Here is a 17,847-nt window from a genome sequence, read left to right as displayed (position 1 = left end):
AGTAGGTCTTTGTTGTTTATGTATGTTATATATAGTAGTGTATAACTGTTAATCCTAAACTCCCAGTTTATCCCTCCCCCCTCTTTCCCCTTTGGTAACCATAAGTTCATTTTCCATGTCTGTGAGTCTATTTCTGTTTTGTAAATAAGTTCATTTGTATCATTTAAATTTTTAAAAATTTTTATTATTTAAAAAAAATTATTTATTTGGTTATGCTGGGTCTTAGTTGCGGCAGGCGGGCTCCTTAGTTGTGGCATGCAAACTCTTAGTTGCCCTGTGGCATGTGGGATCTAGTTCCCTGACCAGGGATTGAACCCGGGCCCCGTGCATTGGGAGCTTGGAGTCTTAACCACTGCGCCACCAGGGAAGTCCCTGTATCATCTTTTTTTTAGGTTCCACATATAAGTAATATCATATGATAGTTGTCTTTCTCTGTCTTATTTCATTTAGTTTGCTAATCTCTAGGCCCACCCATGTTGCTGCAAATGGCATTATTTCAGTCTTTTTCTCAGCTGATAGCCTGTGTTATTCCAGAAAAGGGTTTAAGGTACCTGGAATTGAGGTGATCTGCTGTCCTTCCTGCCTCATGTCCAGTATCTCGAGAACCATTGTTTCCTATATTTTATCCAGTTGTTTAGTTGTTTCAGGCAAAAGGGCAAATTCAGTGCCTGTTACTCCCTCTTAGGCAGAAGCACCAGTTCCCAGCTGCTTGGCTATTAACAGTTAATGCACTTGTCCTGTTCATTAGTTACATTAGGCTAACTACTATAACAAAATACGTATAGCAAAGTGCATAAAGGCCCCCAGAGGAGAGATGTTTCTTCCTCCTCCTGTTCAGATCTGAAAGGCAGATGCTCTTGATCCGCAGGCAGTGGTCCAGGTGGTGATGCAGGGACCCAGCCTGCCCCATCTGCGGTGCAGGACTTCCAAGATGGCTTCCCTCTGCAGAAGCGGGCAGAGCACGGGGGTGTGTCTTGTCTCCGTTCTTCCAGTCGGACGCCCACATTTTAAACCCTCCTCGGTGTGCATTCGACATGTCAGAATAGGAAGTCTTCCTTTCAGGGAGTGAAATGCACTCAGAGCAGGCCTGGCACCGAGCAGGCGCTCCGGGTGAGGCCCGTCTCTGCCCCTCGGCTCATCTCCCAAGGTTGGACGTTGGTTTTCAGCAGCTGCCGACTCGACTTCTTCTGCCTCGGTTCAGGGCACCCACCCTGCCCGGCCCGGGGTTGGGTGCTGAGGACTCCACATGGAGCAGAAGCCCCTCCCTGACTGCTGTCCATCCGCAGACAGACACAGTGCTGGGGGAGCCCTCGACCTGTGTCGCAGGAGTTGGCTGCATCCATTGCCTACTGAGGCAAAGGGAGGCTGTGCTTGGGGGACGCTTCCCTGAGCAAAGCGCCGTGCTCACCTTGGGGGCTGTGGCGTCCGGGCTGGGTCCGCTTCCAGGAGCAAGTGTGTTTAAGGGCCGGCTGACTTAGCTGTTGGAGACGTGCCTCGTTCTTCTGCTTCTCCCTCTGTATGTCATGTTCAAGTCTCCCAGGCCATACTTGCCTGTTCGGCTCTGTACATCCCTCCTCTGACCCTTCCCCCACGGCTCCCTGACCCCCGAAACGCTCCAGCTGTGCCCTTCTGAGCCATGACACCACCATATCCTAGACCTTTTGTCTGAACCTTGACCTCCCTCTAACTGAAAATGGGGCTCCCCTGTCCTTCAAAGACAGCATCCCTCTTTAACCCTCTCCCCTTATCATCCTCAGTGATTTCAATTTCCAGGTGGGTGATCCATCCACCTGCTCTCCTCTGATGAACTTGACCTCCAACCTACCCCAGCCACCTACTCCTATGGTCAGACCACTTTGTGACCCATTATGTGAACTCTACCTGCCTCCTGAACACAGTTCCAAGCACCCATGCAGCAATCACACCACCCGTCTTTCCAGTAGACCCTCCAGGGCCCTGCCCCAAGAATCCTTCAGCTGCTGGGATTTATGCTCTGCTGACCTGGTAACATTTTTACTGCTCATCACCGTCTCTTGTTCTTCTTCTCCTCTGCCAGCTATTGCGGTGGGTACCCAACAGGTTGCCAATTCCCTCACATCTTCTCTTCATAACGCCAGTAACTCCAGTTGTCCCCACGGGACGTGGAACACGAGCCACAGCCTTGCTTCTGTGTCTTTGTCTTGTGCTTCTGTCCATGTCTTCTTCCCTCCTGGACCACATGTCCTCTGAGAGCAGTGACTGTGTTTCCTGCATCCTTGTCTCCAGCACAGGGCTGGACTCAGAGTTGGTGCTCAATGAAGGTGTGTGGAATGGATGGATAGATGGATAGATGATGGATGTATGAATAGATGGATGGGTAGATGTGTAAGTGGATGGAGGGATGGAAGGACGGATGATGAATGGATGCATGGATAGATAGATGGAGGGATGGATGGATGGATGGATGGATGGAGGGATGGGTGGATGGATGGATGGATGGATGGGTGGATGGATGGATGGATGGATGGGTGGATGGATGAGTGGAGGGATGGGTGGATGGATGGATGGATGGAGGGATGGATGGATGGATGGATAGATGGATGGAGGGATGGGTGGGTGGATGGATGAGTGGAGGGATGGGTGCATGGATGGAAGGATGGAAGGATGGAAGAAGGATGGAAGGATGGAAGGATGGAAGGATGGAGGGAGGCATGATGAATTCTTCCCTTGTTCCCAGACTGGTCCTAGAATATGCTGCCTTCTCTTCAAAGCAAGGTGTCACAAAGCCCTTGGTGCTGATGGGCAAAGGAATAGATGGTGAAGATCTCGTACCCACTTCAGATCCAGAACATTCCTGGGGGAGACCTCAGCCATCAGGATCTGCGGGCTGATGAAGGGGGCTGGGGCTGGGGGTTGGGGGAGAGAAGGCAGCTCAAAGCTCTTTCCAGGCTCCAGACAGCTCCCCACTCCCCTCTGCCCCCCAGTGTTTCTTTTTTAAAATTTCTTAATTTTTTATTTATTTTATTTTGGGCCTGTGTTGGGTCTTTGTTACTGTGTGCGGGCTTTCTCTAGTTGCGACGAGAGGAGGGGCTACTCTTCCTTGCGGTGCGCGGGCTTCTCATCGTGGTGGCTTCTCTTGTTGCAGAGCACGGGCTCTAGCACGCGGGCTTCAGTACTTGCAGTGCACGGGCTCAGTAGTTGCGGCCCCCCGGCTCTAGGGCACGCGGGCTTCAGTAGTTGTGGCTCGTGGGCTTAGTTGCTCCGCGGCATGTAGGATCTTCCCGGACCAGGGCTCGAGCCCGTGTTCCCTGCATTGGCAGGCGGATTCTTAACCACTGCACCACCAGGGAAGTCCCCCAACCCCCGGTGTTTCTGTAGACTCTGGCATCCTGGTCCCAAGGGGATGGGGGCTGGTCTGAAGCCTCTCCCACCCAGGTGTGTCCCGTGGTGGGGACATGGGGACCCCTCCCCTGCTTTCTCCCACCCCCTGCTCCCGTGCCCTTTGCTCTCCCTGGGTCTCCCGCGCTGGCAGCCCCTGGAAGCACCTCACCTGGGCGCCTGGATCATCGCTCAGCACTGCACGCCTGCATGAGGATGATTAACCTGTCCGTTATCAACTCCTACTTAGTGGTTCCGACACGAAACTCCCACCAGGCTGAAACTTGGCAAAGAAAAGCATTTTAAAAAGTTGACGTTTTTGTAAGAGTTCATCCTCCTCCGTGCTCCAGCCTCCCCCAAAGAGCCGTGCACTCAGGTACTTTCTGTGTGAATCCAACTTTGCAGCACCCGCTGAGGTGGTTAAATTGGCTCTGGGCCCAGCGCCTCGCCGTGGCCAGGGCTCTGCCTCGAGACTCCTGCTTAGTGCCCCTGGCACTGCCCCTCCCCCACCCCCTCCCCCCCCCCCGGCCACCTGAGCGCTTCCCTAAGTGGTCCAGTTCCCAGGATCCCATCTCAATGGGTGGTTGCACTTGGAGGGGGGGAAAGGACACCTTTTCTGATGACAAGAGTGACAGGTGCGTGACTCGAGAAGGTCACGCGCGTCTGGGACCGCAGCAGCCATCTGATGGGGACAGCACAGCTGGGCTTCCTGCTCTCAAGAGAGGGAGTGAGGACCTCTATGCCTAATGAGTGCTGTGTGGGTGTCTGGCTTTCTGCTAGGAAGTGTCCCGTAAACACCCCCATTTACAGAGGAGAAAATTACGGTTTGGAGTGGTGAGGTCACTTGTCCAAGGTCAGACAGCTAGAAAGTGGCAGAGCCAGGATTCGAACTCATGGCGGCTGATCTAGCCCAGGACACGATGATTCCCCTTCCTCTCATCCTGCCCTCTGACCCCTAAGGTCAATTGCTATGGTATTTGTCATAAAGCCAGAGGTTCATTCGCCCACTAAGCAAGTACCGCCGAGCCCTCACGGTGGGTCAGGGGCTGTTTTGGGGGCCCGGGACACAGTGGCAAACAAACGACTAGAATCTCTGCCTTTGGGAGGTGTGAGGGTGTGCCCCTTCTAAGGCAGGTGCGTGCAGTGCTGTGCTGAGTGGTCACCAGGCGGTGCTGACGATGAGCTGTCCCATCACCGAGTGACCCGGCTTCCCTAAGCATGCATCCTAGACCAGGCGTTAGGAGAGTGTGTTTTCCACTCACGACTTGCTTCCTGCCTCCCAGGAGGCACTGTGTGGTATGTGGGACCTTAGCTCTCCACCAGGGATGGAACCCATGCCCCAGGCAGGGGAAGCGCGGAAGCGCCAGGGAAGTCCCACGAAACCGCCGTGGTGACGTGCCCTGGAGCCCTTCCTGCCTAGGCAGGTGCGATGCTGGCTCCGGCCAGGTTAAGCCACCCAGCAGAAGTGAGCCCGGGGACCCCTCCCTCCCCAGACGTCCTCCTCCTCGGCGGTAAGGTAATTGCTGTCCTATGTTTACTGTCATCAGTCCCTTGCATTTCTTTACAACATTGATTGCGTCCCTGAACAATAGGGTTTGGTTTGCACTTTGCACGCGTGGACTCACACTGCGTGTATTCCTCGCACCTTTTCCCCTCCACCGATGTCACGATGTATCACGTTGGCGAGACGCGTCCCTGCCCCGAGGAGCTCTGGTTCCTGCATGCTTAGGACTGCACGGCCGACGTCTCAGGAGTATGCCTCACCTCCTTCATCCAGTCTAGTGATGACGGCCGCCCGGCCGGTTCCTGGTGTCTGGCGACTGTCAACAAGGCCGCTAAGAGCAGGTGCGCAAGCTTGCATTTCGTGGAGTATTTGCCCAGGAGTGGAATTGCTGGGTCCCCTGGCTTGCATGTCCACAGCTTGAACAGCCAAGCCCACCCTGTTCTCTCTGTGGCCACAGGCACCTGTGTGCCCACGGGCAGTGCGTAGCTGTGACAGGCTCCCTGCCTGGCTTCTCTAACAGCATTTTCCTGACTGTTAAGGCACTTCTCCGTCTGTATCAGGCATTCCGAGTTCCTCCTTTGTGAAGTCCCCGAAGCTCTTTATATAACCTAGACACTCGCGCTTCGTCATTTTGTGTGTTGCAAATGCCTTCTCCCATCCTGCGGCTCGGTTTTATTCTTTTACAGGCATCTTTTGATGTACAGACAGTTTAATATACCTGAAATTATCAGCATCTTCCTTTGATTGTGACTGCTTTTTGTGTCTTTCTTAAGGGAGCTCTTCCAACTTCAAGGTCATGAATACATTCTGTATTATCTTCCAAAGGCTTTGTAGCTTCGCCTTTCACCTTGGAGTCTTTACTCCACCTGGGATTGATTTCTGAGTGTGGCTTTAGGTAGGAGCACACCGCTCCCCAACCCCTACCGGCTTTGTCCTAAATCAAATGTCCGCATAGACAAGGGTCTGTTTTGGGGGTCTTTATTCTGTCCCACTTGTTTCTGAGTCTTCCCTGTGCCAACCCCACATCATCTTGATGACGAAGGTCCATCGTGTGCCCTGATGTCTGGTACAGGAAGACCCCACCTCTTATCACTTGGTGTTTCAGCCATGCTTGTGTCTTGCAAACATCCCTTCGGCCACCATCTGCTGGCTGCCCTCCCCGCCTCCCGCCCGCCCACAGCATCCTAACCTGTTCTGCTCTTTGTGTCCCCAAAGCAAACATCTACTATCTGGTCACACCGAGAGATTCGCTGACGTGCTGTGTTGAATGACAGTTCCGTTGGAACGCAAGCTGCATGAGGCTGGATCTTTGTTGATTTGATTCTGTTGTATCCCAAGTGGCAGGAGCAGTAAGTACTTGTTGAATTGAAGCTGTGTTTCCATGTTAATCTTGGAATCAGTATTTTAAGTTCCACAAAAACTTGGTTGGGATTTGGATACAAATTTCTTTGATTCTATAAATCAATATGGTAAGAATGAATGAATTTGGGGAGGATCTATATCGAGCCGTCCAATCCATGAACACGCTCATCTCCATTTATTTAGACCTTTTTTTTTTTTTTTTTTTTTTTTTTGCGGTACGCGGGCCTCTCACTGCTGTGCCCTCTCCCGTTGCGGAGCACAGGCTCCGGATGCGCAGGCTCAGCGGCCATGGCTCACGGGCCCAGCCGCTCCGCGGCATGTGGGATCTTCCCGGACCGGGGCACGAACCCGCGTCCCCTGCATCGGCAGGCGGACTCTCAACCATTGCGCCACCGGGGAAGCCCTAGACCTTTTTTTTTTAATGTGTCTGACAGTGTCTTAGAATCTCCTTTATAGTGACCCGCTACCTTATTCCTAGACTTTAGATATTTTTGATGCTGTTATAAATAATGTCTAATTATGAAATTTTATTTTTCCAACATTGCTGCTAGTATACAGAAGTAAAGTTGCATACGGCACATGGATTTTGGGTCCAACAACTTTGCTGAACTCTATTCATTATCCTAATTCCTCTGAAGATTTTTCAGATTCTCTCGCACATGCGACCGTGTCACCTGTGAATAAAGACAGCTTTGTTTCTTTCTTTACAAACCCGACCTGACTCACCGTGCTGCCCGCCACGTCCAGGCTGACCTTGAACGGCGGTACCAATGGGAACCTTTGTTTCTTTGCTGATCTGAAAGGGACAGCTTTCCACATTTCCCCATTAACTCGAGGTTTTAGGTAGACAGCCTTTATCAGATTAACAGGGTTCCCTTCTCTGAAGCAGCTAACATGCTTTCTTAAGGACAGAAATGGAATTTTATCGAATTCTTCTGCATCTGTTGAGATGCTCACCTGCATTGTGTCTTTAGCGTGTTAATGTGTGAACTGTCTTCGGGGGCCTGAGAGTACCTGTGGTTTTGGGAAGAGGAGTACAGTTTATTCAGAGGAAGTGGGGCAGCCAGAGGAATAAGCACCCCCAGATCACCCTCCTCCCACTGTCGGTCCCCCTGCCAGCTCCTCCCTTTCTTAAAAATTTATTTATTTATTTATTTATTTTTGGCTGCGTTGGGTCTTTGTTGCTGTGCGCAGGATTTCTCTGGTTGTGGCGAGCGGGGGCTACTCTTCGTTGCGGTGCATGGGCTCTAGGCGTGCAGGCTTCAGTAGTTGTGGCACATGGACTCAGTAGTTGCAGCACGCAGGCTCTAGAGCACAGGCTCAGTAGGTGTGGCGCACGGGCTTAGTTGCTCCGCAGCACGTGGGATCTTCCCGGACCAGGGCTTGAACCGTGTCCCCTGCACTGGCAGGCGGATTCTTAACTACAGTGCCACCAGGGAAATCCTAGCTCCTCCCCTGATTGGTGTTTTCCTAGCATCTGTGTTTATCTGCTTGGCATCCATTAGCCATAAGGACAGACTAACAGATAAAGTTGTTTGCATCTCTCCTGTGACCTGGACCCCATTCTCAGCACCACCTCTTTCCTTATCTCTCACTCACCAAGCAAGTGTTCCCCTGCCCTGATCACCCAGGTCCCTAGGGCCAGGTACCAGATGACTAGGAACAGCCCCTGTGCCCCAGAGCCTGCTGGAATTACTTAAACTAACCAGTCCCAAGCGGTTCCCCCGCACTGCCTTGCCTTTCCTGCGAGAATCCCAGTTAGGGCTGTGGTCCAGGCCTTCCCCCTGCTCCTCCTGGGTCCCTGCCAGGTGTGCCGGCCCTCTCATTTCTATGAGTAACATCAAATTTTTGTTTCAGGGTCCTTACCTCTGTGTGTCATCACTCAGCCTCTTGTATAACTTAAGACCTGGGCACAAAACATCCCTTTGGCAGGGTGACAGGAAGGTGCAGGGCAAGGGCTATATGGGATGTGAACGCGTCCTGAGCGTCCAGCGCTGCAAGCACGCGGGTGGCGGAGGGGACACGACACGAGGGGTACAGACCGGAGGCAGCTGTGGGCCCTGCTAGCCGTCCAGACGCACACCACTGTACAGCTGATGCAATGCTCATCAACGCCTCGTCAGAACGGAAATGTGGTCTACCGTCCGTTGTATGCAGTGATAAACGTGCACCATGCATTGTTTCCTTTTTAAAAACGGGAATCTTAGGAAATGGAATTGACCAGAACTGCTGTTTAGGGCATAAGAAACTAGGCTGTCCTGCCAACAGTGCATGTGTGGGCGGGGGCCACATTCTACGCGTCCTAACTCTGAATAAGGCAAAATGAATCTCAGTCAGCCCCGCTGGAAGAAAGACAACTATATTTCTATTCCTTCTTTCAAACGTGACGTCGCATTGTCAGACGCTGAGATGGCTGAAAAGGATGCGGCCAAAAGGTGCCAGGAAGAGTGTCATGGAGACGGGTCAGGCAGCTAATGAACAAACGTAGCTTGTTGTTTTTCCAGATTTTGTACGTTTTGTCAGAATTTAAATTTGTCTTCGTTTTTTTCTCACTCTAAATAAATGTTCCCTTTCATACTTAGTTTTGTGTCTGTAAGTTTGTATTCTTTTCTGTAAAGAGAGCCCCAAACTGTATGAGCTTCAGGGCCCACAAAACCTGCATCCATGGGCTTCCCTGGTGGCGCAGTGGTTGAGAGTCCGCCTGCCGATGCAGGGGACACGGGTTCGTGCCCCGGTCCGGGAGGATCCCACGTGCCGCGGAGCGGCTGGGCCCGTGAGCCACGGCCGCTGAGCCTGCGCGTCCGGAGCTTGTGCCCCGCAACGGGAGAGGCCACAACAGTGAGAGGTCCGCGTACCGCAAAACAAACAAACAAACAAAAAAAACTGGATCCGACTTGCTCACGACCTCCTGTCTGCTCAGCGGGGGGTGGAGGGAGGACCCGGAAGAGGTGGAGGGGGGTGATGGGGCGCAGCACCGGCTCTCAGAGGGCCTCGGGTCACTCATGCTCCCGTCTCTCCCTCCATCCCTCTCCCCACCCCTGCCCTCCCTGCCTTCCTTCCTTCCTCCCCTGCTTCCTTCCCTCCCAAATGTGGCAGCCCATGATGTGGGCTTGCTTTATAAAGACCTGAGCAGGGCGAGGGCTGGGCCTGAGCTGTCCCAGTCTGGGGAAGGAGTCCGAGAGGGGAAAAAGGACAGTCTGGGCTCCTGATCGCTGGTTCTCAACTGGGGGCAGTTTGTCCCCGGGGACAGCTGGCAAGGCCTGGGTGGAAGCTGGTTGTCACAGCTGGGTGGAGGCATTGCTACCAACCTCTAGGGAATAGAGGCCAGGGATGTTGTTGAGGGCAGCCCTGCCTCACAGGCCCAGTGCGGGGTGGGGGGAGGGGGGCCCTGGTACCGAGCAGAGACGCTGGCTATGGCTGGGTGCAGTCAGGCCGTCAGAGAAGCAGTCAGGAGGTGGTGGCGGCTGGTGGGGCGGGTGGCAGTGCCATAGCAGAACAAGGATTCTCGTTCCCATTTCATACAAGGACAGAGTCCTGGAAGGTTGTGTCCCCCCTGGCAGCCGAGCCAAAGCCACAGCTCTGGATTTGAATCCCAGTTACTTTGCCAAAGAATGCTTTTCTTTTTTAAAAGTATTTATTTATTTGGTTGTACCGGGTCTCAGTTGCGGCTCGCCGGCTCCTTAGTTGTGGCATGCGAACTCTTAGTTGCGGCATGTGGGATCTAGTTCCCTGACCAGGGATCGAACCCCGGACCCCTGCACTGGGAGCGCGGAGTCTAAACCACTGGACCACCAGGGACGTTCCCGCCAAAGAATACTTTCTGTGTGCAGAGAAGTTCGACCTTCCCAAATCATGTTCTTACTTTGTCCTCCCAGCGTTTCCAAGAATTAAGAGGGAAAGTTCCTTTCTCCCCATTTTGCAGATAAAGACAATGAGGCCGGGACAGGAACAAAGCCCAGAACCACCGCCCCCAGCCCAGTGCTTGGCACTCGAGAGCCCCCCACCTCCTGCCACCTCCTACCACAGGACCTGTACCTCCAGACCCGGGGCCCACCTGAACTTACCTGGAGGCTGTAATTCCGGATCCTGGAGGCCTTCTAAGCTTGTCTGGTGAGATTCCAACAGTGGGATCTCTGAGACTATTTGGGAAGAAAATTACCTTATTGAGGTCTCGCGGGCTTCTTTGCATCTTCGAGGGGTGGTATAACTGAGCTGCCGCTGTGTGTGTGGGCGGGGAGTACGATTCGGGGTGCAGCCGGGCTCGCCCAGCGCCCCCCGCATCTCCTGGGCTCAGCACACTCGAGTGTGGATACGCCTTGCGTGGGTAAAGGAGCTGCAGCTCAGAAAGGCGCCCCGGCCCCCTGGCCGCCCCCCACGGCCAGTCAGCCAGAGGCAGGGCTCAGATATGAGCCTGGCTGCCCTCAGGCCTGACGGCCCCCTGGGCTTGGCTGGTCTGGGCACTCCTTGGGTGAAGGGCTGGGTGTTTGTGAGAAGGGGGAAGGGCGGCTGCTCTGCAACCTGGCTGTGCCGCCTGGGTCCTGACCTAACCTCTCTGAACCTCAGTTTGCTCACCTGTGAAGGGGGCTGGGCTCTATTCCTGTCCTCCCCGCAGTGGAGAGTGTTCCAGTGAGAATGGCGCGTGGGGTCCTGAGGGGGAGGGGGGTGGGTGTGTGTCTGGGCCAGCCTGTGGGCCCAGCCAGGGTCCCTCCAGGGCAGGGAGGGCCTGGAGACAGGAATGCGCAGCTCCCAGGTGGGGCAGGGGCCCCTAGGGGTGGGTGGGGACCCAGCCTCCCCCAGGCTGTGCCCTTCCAGTGACCTGTGAGTCAGAACTGGCCGGGAAGGGAGGGCAGGGTTCAGGGCCCAGGGAGTGGTTTGGGCAGGTTTGGGGTGGGGACTGTGGTGTCCCGTGCTCACTGGCCGCACACTCTCCCTGCGGAGGCTTCTCCCGAGTGGAGGGGCCGGGCGGCCGCATCTGAAATGTGGTGTCAGGGGCCGGACAAGGTTGGCACGTGTGGGTGCATGAAACAGGGACACACAGGGTAGTGGGGATTCTTTCCTTCCAACTTTTTCCATGAAAGTCTCAGACTGAAATTCAAGGCTGATTCTGCAGTGAGAGCCGATGAGGTGTGGGGTTGCCTCGCAGCTTGAGGTCAGCCATGGTGGGCATCTGTGCGAACACCGCGCCCCAGCCTCTCCCCAGAGTTGGGTGTGCTGTCCGCAGCACACACCCTGAGACCTGGGGACGCCTGCACCCCGCCCGCAGCCTCCCTGACAGGGAAGCTCAGCAAAGGCGTCTGGGTGGGTCTCAAACCACGAGGCGGGAACGGAAGCCTCCATCCAGGATCTCCCCTCCGCAGCCTCTGCTCACACCCCCTCTCCTGGTGTCTTGGAGGACGCCAGAGCCCCGTTGCCAGGGGTTTCCAAGCAGCAGCTATGGCAACAGGCCTGGGAACCATCCCGGTCCCTGGAGGAGCCTCCAGGCTGGGCCCCGCCCCTTCCCGGGCCCAGCTTCTCCTACTCAGCAGCCTGGTAAGTGCACGTCCCCCTCTGCCCTGGGAGGGAGGTGGGCCCAGCTGCTCACCCACGCCAGGAGCCCCACTGCGGTCTCAGAGCCTGACACCCCCCATTGCTACCTGAGCCCCCAGGGTCCTGCTCCGTCCTGCTCGCTGCCAGACCCAGGGGAGGAAGGAGAGTTCGAGGGACTTAGCATCCCCTCGCCCATGAAAGCCAGACTCCGGGCGTGATGACCCTTGGCCCTGACCCGTTTGGGGCAGAGTGTCCTGAGCTCCGTGGGGTCCTTCCATGCTGGGGGTCCTGGGGGTGCGGGAGGGTCTGGGGTTCTGTAGGGGTAAGGCTCCAGTCCCTTTGGTTCCCATGGGTTCCCCAAGGCCATGTGTCTGGGATGTTATACAGGAGACAGAATGGGGCAGAGCCCAGGATTAAAATGGGGGGACGTCTCGGGCCCGAAAAGAAGGGTTCACACGGGATCTGAACTTGTAGCTTCAGGACTGATGTCCACAGCTGGTCTTGTCCTGCTGGGTCTCTGCGTGGTCACGGCACCTCATGGGAAACTCTTGGGCGAGTCTGTCCGTGAGCTGTGCTTGGGGCTGCTGTCTGTCTGTGCTGGGGGCACGGGGAGCAGAGGAGGCCCAGCTTGTGTCTCCCAAATCCCCCTCCATCCTCCTTCACTCCCCACCTGGTCAGGAATTCTCTCTCCCTCTGTGTTTACCTCTGTGCTGCTGAATGTGGCTAACGGTCAGGTTCGCTGTCCTGTGCCTTCCAGCCCTGACAAGGCAGAGCCCCGGAGCCCGCTGTGTTTTCCCCTCACCTCCCCACAGTGTGTTGGTTTATCCTCGCTGCGCGGTTGGACCATGCCACGTGTGCGTTCAGCTTCTTAGGCTAGTCTCATTTCCATTTTTGATAGTTTTTTTTTTTGCGGTACGCAGGCCTCTCACTGTTGTGGCCTCTCCCGTTGCGGAGCACAGGCTCCGGACGCGCAGGCTCAGCGGCCATGGCTCACGGGCCCAGCCGCTCCGCGGCATGTGGGATCTTCCCGGACCGGGGCGCGAACCCGTGTCCCCTGCATCGGCAGGCGGACTCTCAACCACTGCGCCACCAAGGAAGCCTCTTTTTTTTTGTAAGTTTTTAAACATCACATTTGTTTTCTTCAATAGACATGGTATTCTTTATATTATCTATTTCTCTTGGGTGGGTTCTCATAGTTTGTCATTTCATCTAAATAGTGGGATTTATGGTCATAGAGGTGTTGTTAGTGATCCCTTGTCAACCTTTCGAAGTCTGTGTGCCCTACAGTAATAGCCACTCTTTTCTTGCTAATATTGATAATTTTTGCCTTCTCTTTTCATTTCTTGGGCATCTATGCTAGAGGTTTATTGATTCATGGATCTTTAAAAATAACTTGGTTTTTGGTTTTGATTTTTCCTACTGTTTTAAATTTCATTGATTTCTTCTCCTATCAGTATAATTTCCTTCCTTCTATTTGCTTTGAATTTACTTTGCTTTGCTTTTTGTAGTTTCTTAAACTGGAAGAAAGTAAGCTTTCTTCCACTTTAAGAAACTAGGAAAAGAAAAGTGAATAAAACTTACATTATTAGATTTCGGACCTTTAGTCTTTTCTAATGTAAGTGTTTAAGACTATACAATTTCCTTTAAGCACTGCTTCAGTTGCATTCCACAAATGTTGATAGGTTTTGTTTTCGTTTTCATTTTCATTTTCAAATGTCCCTTATTTTATTTTATTTTTTTTCGGTACGTGGTCCTCTCACTGCCGCGGCCTCTCCTGTTGCGGAGCACAGGCTCCGGACGCGCAGGCTCAGCGGCCATGGCTCACGGGCCCAGCCGCTCCGCGGCATGTGGGATCTTCCCGGACCGGGGCACGAACCCGTGTCCCCTGCATCGGCAGGCGGACTCCCAACCACTGCGCCACCAGGGAAGCCCCATAATGGATATATTATTGCTGATATTCAGCGTAACCTTAACCGCTCTCCTACAGAGGGACAAATGGAGGCCCAGAGAGGTCAAGGCACTTGCTCAGGGTCACACAGCTGGAAGTAGCAGGTAAGCCCTGAATGCAGAGAGGGCACTCACCCGAGGACAGCTTCACAGAAGACAGGCGGGTGCAGATTCCAGACGCGCCCCTCCTCCCTGCCAGCAGCGTCTGCATTCCCCTGCATCAAAGGGACTTGTGACTCGTGACCCTGACGCGGCAGCCTGCGGTGCTTCACACGGGGCGACGTGCGTGGGAGCAGAGCCATGCGGGTTCCTGTAGCTCCGCGGGCACTTGCTACTTCTGGAATGTTGCGGGGAGGGAGGGTTACTGGAGGTAAGATAACTGTAGTGTCACTTTGTGGCCTCAACTGGGAGGGGGAGAGCGCGCGTTTAGGGGCACCTGCTCTGTCACCGCTGTCACTCTATCTGCATCGTCACTCTGAAGGGAAGGAGACTCGCCCTGCCTGTGCGTCCTGCACACACCAGGGCGGGTGTGGGTGTGTGTGGACCGGTCCTGCCCTGGAGAGCCTGCTTCTTCCCAGATCCTCCTGGACCGCAGCCCTGCCCCAGGAATTTGTCACTGCGCGAAGTCCCCGGTTTCTTAGATAATTCACTCATTCACGTGTGTTGAACGCTCACCTTGTGCCAGACCCCGAGCTGGGCTCCAGGAGGAGGCCGGGGGGACAGCGGCTGGGCTCCTGCACAGTCTGACAGTTTGGCGAGGGACACGAGTGAGGGGCTGAGAGCAATGGAGGAGAACTCTCCTCCGGGGGGTGGCAGCGGCACGAGACCCCCCTCCAGCTTCCCAGGGGAGCAGCTCAACAGGCAGCTCTTTAATGGCTGCACAGAAGTGAGAGTCTGTTCAGGACCACTGGGAGCTGTGCTTTGGTCCTCACGGTCGCAGATGAAAGCCAGCAGGAGAGAGAACCGGTGAAGGCTGTGCAGGAGGAACCTGGAAGCAGCCCCAAGGCCCGGGCTGGGGTCGTAGCCATCAGAGTGGCTGGAGGTGGAGACGGTGGGCCTGAGGAGGGGTCCGGCCTGGGGGGTAGGCCTGGGGGTCATCTCAGTCCCTCTGACGGTGCTTTGGCTGGCTGCCTAATACTACCCAGCCCCCTCCCTCTGTGCCCGGCCCAGTGCTGGTGATGCAGGGAATGATAGAGCTTCCTGCAAAGCATGGCGCTGAGGCCGCTCTGTGATCACCCACCCATCCACTCACCCATTCACTCAAACATCCCTCTATCCATCCATCTGCCCATCCATTCAGCATCCACCTACTTATTAAATCAAAAATCAGTACATGCATCCTCCCATTCGTCCACCCATCTATCCATCTACCACCTAGACATCTCCCTTCCTTCCTTCCTTCTTTTCTTTCGTCCACCTCCATCCCACATCCATTTTTCCATCCATCCCCCATCCCTCATCCCACCCATTTATCATTCATCCATCTGCCCATCTATCCATCTCCCATCCATGTACCCACCCTCCCATCTAGCCATCTTCCTTCCTTCCACTCCCTCCTGTCCCACCCATCCATCCACCTATCTACCCATCCATCATCTGTTTACAGAACACCTGCAGTGCCGAGGTGCTGGGGGTCAGCCACCGCCCTGCTCTGGGCTGGGCTTCCTGATGGGGCAGACACTTAACGGGCTGGTTTCAGATGGTGATCAGTGCTGTGAAAGAAATAAAACACAGAGATGGGGTAGAGAGCTGCCAGAGTCTCCAAGGGGACCAAGAAATAGCCGACTCTTCCATTCTGAGTCCTGAACCCGTGGAGAAATGAGGCATGAAGGCAGTAGCCGGGCCCCCAAACCTTCTTCACCAGGGCCGTCTTCTCCAACGGGCACAACGGGCTCAGTGCCAGGGCCCTTAGACTTTTAGGGGCCATGAAAAATGTTTGAACTCCTTTCATTTCTTTTTATTTTTTAAAGAATTAAAAACAAAGTCTTTATTGAATTTGTTACAGTATTGTTTTTGCTTTATGTTTCAGTTTTTTGGCCCTGAGACTTTGGCCCCGAGACCCGTGGGGATCTTAGCTCCCAGACCAGGAATTGAACCCACACCCCCTGCATTGGAAGGGGAAGTCTTAACCACTGGACCACCAGGGAAGTCCCTGAACTTCTTTTAAAACTGGAAGAAAACATAACCCAACTTGGATTATCTTCATACCAACACGGTTGTAAACTATCATTTCCAATATTTGTGTGCAGAGCCGGGACCCCACGAGGCCACCGTGCAGGTCTGCCCTTTCTTCCTGACGGGCTGGCCAGAGGACACACCTCAGCGTGAAGGCCAGCTGGGTCTCCCACCCGACCCCCATCGTGAGACCAACTGCCGGGCCCAGAGACCCCAGGGGGAGCCCCCAGCCTGCACAGCACAGCCCCTGCAGGCATGGGGGCAGGGATGGGGGGCAGTGGGCTGAGCATGCCCAGTGGAACCCCCACCCCCCCGTTTGCCAACCTCCTCCGTGCATGGGGGTCGGTGAAGAAAGGTGAGAGAGAGGCAGGAGGTGGAACCATTGGCTTTCTCCCTGGGGAAAGAGCCTCAGGGGTTGGGGAGAAGCGCGCCCACCTTCCCACACTTTGTCCCCTGGCCGAGGGCTTTGCCACCACGCCTGTGGTCTGCTGGGAGGGGGAGCTGCCCCTGAGGGGTGGGACAGCCCTGTCTCCCCTTCATGAGGCCACTCCCAGTGTTGGGGGCAGTTTGTGTTCACCCCAGGACCGAGGAAGCTGACCCCAAGGCCCCTTTGTACCAAAGCTGACAAGTCACCCTCTCCTGGCCGACCCCACTGCATCCACCCTGCTGTCAGCTGAGCTGGGAGGGATCTGCGGCAGCTTCACGAGCCAAAGTCCAAAAGCTCTAAGTCCCCGGATTATCTTCTCCAACTTCTTTTATTCTCCCCCGCCCCGACCTCTGTCACAGCCAAGAGGTCCTCAGCGGCTGGGAGAGCTGGGCTGCTCTGGTCGCTGCACCAGGTGTCTTAGGGAAGCGAGCGGCTTCTCTCTTGGGGCGGTGCCTGGGGTCCCAGGTAGCTGGGCGAGGGCTCGGCCACTCTGCACCCGGGCCACCCTCCTTCCTCCTACCAGTGGCCTTCCCGGCATCTCCCAGATGCCCTGGCAGCTGGGGTTCAGAGGTACCGGCTGAGGTTTTGCAGTGGGCAGGAGGCGGGGGTCCTCTCCCTGCCGCGTCCAGCTGCCAGCAGACGCGTGGTGCAGAGGTTGGACCCACGGGTGTCTGCAGTGGGTGCTGAGTCCACCTTTGCAGGAGCAAGGTCACCGCAGAGTGGGGATCCGTGGCGGCAGAGGTCAGCTGCGGCCGGTCAGGGTGTAGATTTTATTCCCGGTAATCCAGAAAGAGACAGTTTGCAGAGTCATCTACTTTTGACGATAATTATTTTAAACTACACTCAAGAAAAAGAAACTTTGTGTTTTAGAAGAGCTTTAGATTAACATAAAAATTGGGAAGATGGCGCCGAGTTCCCACAGCCTCTGCGCCCAGTTTCCCCTATTATCGATATCTTACATGAAGACCGTACATTTGTCACATCATGGACCAATAGGGATGCGGGATTACGAACAGAAGTCCACGTTTTATTCAGGTTTCCTTTGTTTTTCCCTAACGTCCTTTCCCTGCCCAGGATCGCGCCCGGGACGCACACATGTAGCTGCTTGTCTTCAAGCTCTCCCTGACCGCGCCTGCTGGACCCTCTTCCTTTTACTAAGAGGCTGGGGCCACGGGTGCAGATGCGTTGGTGGCCCTGGGGCCTCGTGTCCGTGGCACCCAGCGCTGCTCGAGGCTGGCGGTGCCTGAGGACCCCAGCCGTTCCCCTCTTTCGCACGTGGCTTTGTAGCTCCCAGTTTGTTTCCCTGATGGTGGGGAGAGAGGCCTGGGGGCGGGGCAGACATGAAATGGGAACCTGTCACCCCCCGCGCCTCTGGGCGCCCCTCTTCTGCTCCCTCGGCCTGTGCCACCGCCCTGTCCCCTCCCCAGGACTGAGAGAGCCTCGAGGCAGGGGCCGGGCGGGCCTACCTCCCACTCCACTCCCCCCTGACCTCTGGGCAGGGACGCAGTGACCACCAGCCCACAGTTCCCTGGCCGCCTGGCTCTGACCT

This window comes from Phocoena phocoena, chromosome 5 (genome assembly GCF_963924675.1).
Source record: "Phocoena phocoena chromosome 5, mPhoPho1.1, whole genome shotgun sequence".
NCBI classification, from domain to species: Eukaryota; Metazoa; Chordata; class Mammalia; order Artiodactyla; family Phocoenidae; genus Phocoena; species Phocoena phocoena.
This window is presented reverse-complemented; position numbering follows the sequence as displayed.